The sequence below is a fragment of the Gavialis gangeticus genome, unplaced genomic scaffold (assembly GCF_001723915.1).
Source record: "Gavialis gangeticus isolate Ggan-Ray unplaced genomic scaffold, GavGan_comp1, whole genome shotgun sequence".
NCBI lineage: Eukaryota > Metazoa > Chordata > Crocodylia > Gavialidae > Gavialis > Gavialis gangeticus.
The window spans coordinates 244,220,729-244,226,642 of NW_017729032.1; the positions used below are offsets into that span (position 1 = coordinate 244,220,729).

The following is a 5,914-nucleotide window of genomic DNA, read 5'->3' on the forward strand; positions in this document are numbered from 1 at the left end:
AATCTCTCTCTCTCTCACTGTAACTCTGCCACCCCTTTCCCAAGGCAGCCCTGCTGCCAAACTGGCCAGGAGACCCTGGGGCTGGGGCACGGGGTGGTGGAGCAGGGGGGTCCTCCCCTCTCGCTCCCTTCCTCCCACCCATCTCTGGAGACTGTGAGCCTCCTTCCCACGAGAGCCATGTGGCTTTCTCTTGCCCCTCTGTCTCCAGCAGCAGCAGGGTGGTTGCTTTCCTGCAGCAGTGGCAAGGAGCTGTGGCAAAAAGGGCAGGTGGGCAGAGGAGAGGAGGTGGCCATAGCAGACCAGGCAGAAGTGGGGAGCATATATGGGGTAGTGCCCAGTGTGGCCTGGCCTGGCTCTTTGCAGCTGGCAGCTGCCTGCATAGTGGAGGCAGTTCCTTGGCACCTTCAACACCATGCCTGGGCAGCACATGGTGGCTGCCTCTCTGGGAAGGACATGTGAGGATGAGGATGGGCTGGCAGTGAAGCGTGGCAGAGGCAAGGCTGACAGGGAGTGGTCAGCAGTGGCAGGGAAATGGTGGAGGATGAAGTGGGGGAATTGGGGAACCTGTGCCATGTTCTCCAGCTGCTTCCTGCTCTCCTCCACATTCAGAACCACCTCTGTGGGCCTCAAATACTTCTTGCTGGGCTCTGAGCTGAAGGGAAGCCATTCTGTCTGGCTGGCCACTGCTGCCAGCACCTTCTACTTGGGACTGCAGCTCTTTTCCAGTGGGGCTCCAAGGGAGAGGTGCTGGTGGGGGAAGGGGAGTGCCAGGAGGAGGCACCAAAATGCAAGTTCACCCAGGGCACAATTTTCCCTAAGGTTGGGCCTGGTTGCGGACTAATCCCATTATAAAGAAAGAAGAAGCAAGGTATTGTTAGGAGTTATTTCAATAGGAAAGAAACCAATGCTATAATTATAGTTTAGATTTTTAGCACTTTGGACAACAGGCACTGACAAACTTCTTTCAAATGACCATTAACTGGGCACCATTTTTAGTATTGTTGATATGGATCTGCTAGTGTTTCCATTATAAAGACCTATTCTCTATGGTTTCAGTAAAAATTCACTCCAGCCTGAAGCTTGGTGTATCATATCTTGATTCCTGAGTAGTACTTGTTTTTACCAATTTTCTGGAAAATTGATTTAGTTGTTTTTATGTTGTACAATTGTTTAAAAGGAAAACAAACCAAAGGAAGAGGGGGTTGTGGGTGGTGATGGTGGTGGTTACTATTTCAAAAGATGGGGGTTTTTACCTTCTTTAGTAATAGAACTGCTTTGCTACAGGCATCTTTCATAAACCTTTTGTGCTTCAATAGAATACATAAGTGTTGTTTCAAGTGTATAAAATTCTTCTTGAACATTGATGTGTCTATAGGGAAATACTGTAGCAGATACATAAAACTCTATTGGAGGCACATTTTGCCCGACAATCATGATGCATTAGGGAGTAATGAGGCATTTTCAAATTATATCAATTTACTGTATTATTTACTATACTGTATTAAATATTCAAATAATTCTGGTTAAAAGAGAGCAAAACATGATGACATTTTCCAGGTAATCTTTAAATATTTTATTACATAGGGCATTCATCCAAATTATGTAACTGTGTAGTAGTTAAACCATTTAGAGACAGTGGTTCATTTGGTAAATAATCTTTTTCTCTGGAGGTCAGTAACATATAATAGAGTTCCATATAATAGAGTTCCACTATTAAGTCTGCACTGTAAGCATGTGACTAGAATTGGAAACTCCAAAGATAATTTAATGGCTAGGAAATTATCTTCTTAAAGAGTAGTATAAACTTAACTACTAGAAGAAATGTTGACCTATAATCATCACATTTCTTTTTTGTCTGCTGATATGAGAGGGACTTACGTGTTCAGCTATAGTATGTCAGTGTACCTGTGGTTTTTTATTGCTCTTTGTCTTATCTGGTTTTAATCATATTTCTTTTTATGTTACTTATATTCGCCCTTTGTCATCCAGCAAGATCATCTGTATTTACTATTGTAGGATGTCAGAAGCTGACCAGCAGTTTAAAATGGTGTCTCAAATGAGACTGGAAGATGTCTGTCATGCACAGTCACAATCACTATTTATTATGCCTTGAAGCAGCTAATGGCACATGTGACTATGAGGTCTGCTTGGAGCTGTCACCTTTAAGCCTTCGGAAGACTGTATCAAGCTTTAGCTGACCTACCCTGAAACTACCCATAAATCCAACTTCTAGCCAGTGCAAAGAAGCTAAGAGAGGTATCCCTGGAAGGCAAGGAGATTCTAGTGGCAATTTGCCTGCAAGAAGTGTATCTGTTGGAGCTGCCTAGTTTGATGCAGACCTGTCTTAGGCTCCCACAGCAGCATGTTGATAGTTTTGCAAGGATTTTAGAACATCCAAGTGTAGCAACTGAAGCGCTATGAGAAATTTTCATTTTTATCATTGGTTAAGTAAGTATTCATTATAATTAAATTCTAACTTGAGTGTCACAGTGGAGTCACAAGCCCCTTCCAAAAAAGGAGTTTGAAGTCCAAGACAATGCTTGCATTCCCTGAATATCTCCAGCAATCAAAGAATGCCCAAATCACTATTTTCATGTGTGCTTTGACTTTCAGAGAACTTGTATGACCTCAGTAAAGTAAAAAGGTAAAGTAAAAAGGTAAAAAATTGGTGGAAGCAGAATTCACATTTTATAACTGAAGAATGAATATGTAGAGCTTATGGGCATTTGTACACGACACGGGGGTTTAATTCTCCCTAAATTAAAGGTTTTTATGAACACCGCTTCAGTTTAGGGTGAAGTAAACCTTCATATTGTGTACATCCATGTTGGACCCCTATCCTTACCTGCCTCTCCAGGAGCAGGGAAGGGAGAGGAAGCTGCTGGTGGGCAGAGCAGTCTCTGAGCTGCACAGTGGGGGGGTGATGCTTCCCTCTGTGGTAGCAGCAGCCCCACCCCCAGGCAGCACCTGTCTACAAGCACCCAGCTCAGGGAGTCCTGAGGGGCATCTCGGCTGCAGAGGGAAGCACCAGATCCCCATGAAGCTCAGGCAGGCAGGCAGACTCGGGGGTGGGGGTGGAGATCAGGGTCATCACTTTTTTTTTTCCCTTCTCTGGAGCCTGTCTTCCTGGGTTGCTGCTAGGCTGCCTGCATGGGCTGCCTGCACGGGCTGCCTGCACAGCCCCTGAACTGCATGGAGCCTGGTGCTTCTCTCCACAGCTATAGGGTAGGAAACTGAAACTCCTTGGAGGTTTTTTACTTTGCAGCACCACAAAGTCATTTGCTGCATCCCAAAGTTATTTAAGGTGTGTTACGTGGCCGAATGTGCTACAGCAGCCAGAATTAACACGCAATACACTGCCGAATGTGCAAACAGCAATGCCATTAAAGTGGTGCAAAAGGCATTTAACCCATTTTAAACCCACTTTAAAGTGTTGTCTACAAATGCCCTATAACATCCTTTTGATACGCTGACTAACACTACAGATGAAAAGGACTTGGGGGTCATGATTGACCACAAGATGAACATGAGTCTTCAATGTGATGCTGCAGCTAGTAAAGCGAGCAAAATGCTGGCTTGCATCCATAGATGCTTCTCAAGCAAATCCCAGGATGTCATTCTCCCATTGTACTCGGCCTTGATGAGGCTGCAGCTGGAGTACTGCATCCAGTTTTGGGCTCCACAACTCAAAAAGGATGTGGAGAAGCTTGAGAGAGTCCAGAGGAGAGCCATGCACATGATCAGAGGTCAGGAAAACAGACCTTATGACAACAGACTATGGGACTTTTTAGCCTGGAAAAGCGCAGGCTCCGGGGTGATCTGGTGGCCACCTATAAGTTTATCAGGGGTGTTCATCAGGATCTGGGGGGATGATTGTTCACCAAAGTGCCCCAAGGGATGACAAGGTTGAATGGTTATAAACTCCAGCAAGACCGTTTCAGGCTAGACATAAGGAAGAATTTCTTTACTGTCTGAGCCCCCAAGGTCTGGAATAGCCTGCCGTTGGAGGTGGTTCAAGCACCTACATTGAGCACCTTCAAGAGGTATTTGGATGCTTATCTTGCTGGGATCCTATGACCCCAGCTGACTTCCTGCCCCTGGGACAGGGGGCTGGACTTGATGATCTTCCAAGGTCTGTTCCAGCCCTAATGTCTATGAAATCTATAATTTCATATGCTCTTAAAATGCTTGGGAAAGTTGACATTCCAAGCCAATCTGAGTATTAATGGATATAACATATCTTACTTGGATATAAGATGACCCTGATTATTAGAAGACCCCCCAATAATTAGATTCTATATATGGAACAGTTATAAATTTGATATAATTTTCCAGGTATAGAATCTAATTATTGGAGGTTTACCTTGTATTTGTCCCTTTCGCTCTGCTACAGCAGGGAAGATAAATCAGGTGGGGGGAGGTGTTATGTGGCCTGCCTGCCCTCTGCCCCCCTCAACTTCTCCCTGCAGCCTCTTCCCCACTTTGCTGTCAGACGCTGCTCTCCCTGAGAATATAGAAGAGAGAAGCAAATTTGAAAATACAGATGGATGAATTGATGCATCTATCTTTTTTTTTAACTGATGCAAGCTTTAGCACAGGTATTCCGCAAACATATTTTTAAGCAGCACTTTAATACCTTCTTATATAGAGTACAAACTATGCATATTGTTAGTCCAAAGCCTAAAGGCTCATGATTTATCATCTAATTCATGGGGCTGGGTCCCAGCAGAGTCAACAGCATTTCAAGCCATGGTGACCCCACAGCTTGACATTGCTCAGTATATGTGTGTACTCTAGATACCACCCCTACAAAGGATTCATGTACTAATTAGCCCAGCACTTATGACTGGAAACAGGTATTTTTATCACAAGCCCTGGGATCTTCCAAAAATGTATATGCAGATGAGATGCAGGGCAACATGGTCCAGTTACACCTCCTGGGGAGTGGGGGCACATTCATCATATGTAACAGGCTGAGAGAGGGGGCAACAGAAGGGATGCTCAGTGAACCGTTTGGGACCCCCTTTGGTGATGTTTGCCAGACATTTAGGGCTGGTGAAGAAACATGAATCATTGGAAATGGGAAAGAAAGGCATAAATCAGCTGTGGGTGTGAGAAAGAACTTTAAATGTAGCAGCTTTCCATGACTTGAAAAAGAGTCTGCACTGAGGGAGACTGTGCTCAATGGACATTACTACATATCTAGATGGGCTGCCCTAATGTATCTTTGTAGTAGATTCCCATCAATATGTTTGCCCATTATGGGTCTTGTGTTTTATAGTCATGCTCAGTGTTGGTTGCATTTTTAACAACTTCATAGTTGATTTCATTACTGAGCGCATGCTACTTTTGGCAACGGTTTAATTATAGACAAAATATTTAATGAGGTTTATTTGTATGCAATTGTGAGATGAGGAGCCTTTTTCCCCTCATGTTGACTGGGGGAAAATCCTTGTCTTATATCTGAGTAAATACAGTAAAAAACATTTTCAAGAAAGCAGTATATGACCAAAAAGCTTTAGGAGAAATAGGGTTTCTTAAAAGAGAATAGAAGTTTAAAATGGGATCCAAACATGTACATTCAAAATAAAATAAAATGGGATCCAAACATGTAACCTAGACAGGTTACAAGGGTGGGCGGATGAGAATAGGATGGGTTTCAACACAGACAAGTGCAAGGTGATGCACCTGGAGAGGAACAACCGGCACCATACCTACAGGTTGGGGAACTCCCCTCTTGTCAGCACGGAGGCGGAAAAGGATCTTGGAGTCATCATTGACTCCAAGATGAACATGGGTCAGCAGTGTGGGGAGGCAGTTAGGAAGGCCAACCGTACCTTGTCATGCATCCACAGATGCATTTCAAGCAGGTCAAAAGAGGTGATCCTCCCCCTCTATGCGGCACTGGTCAGGC

The 5,914-nt window shown here is 44.3% G+C and overlaps 1 protein-coding gene across 1 annotated transcript in view; it reads left to right on the plus strand.

Moving 5' to 3' along the window:
* CADM2 (cell adhesion molecule 2) overlaps window positions 1-5,914 on the plus strand; it is a 466,246-nt gene that overhangs the window by 191,450 nt on the left and 268,882 nt on the right. The window lies entirely within an intron of this gene.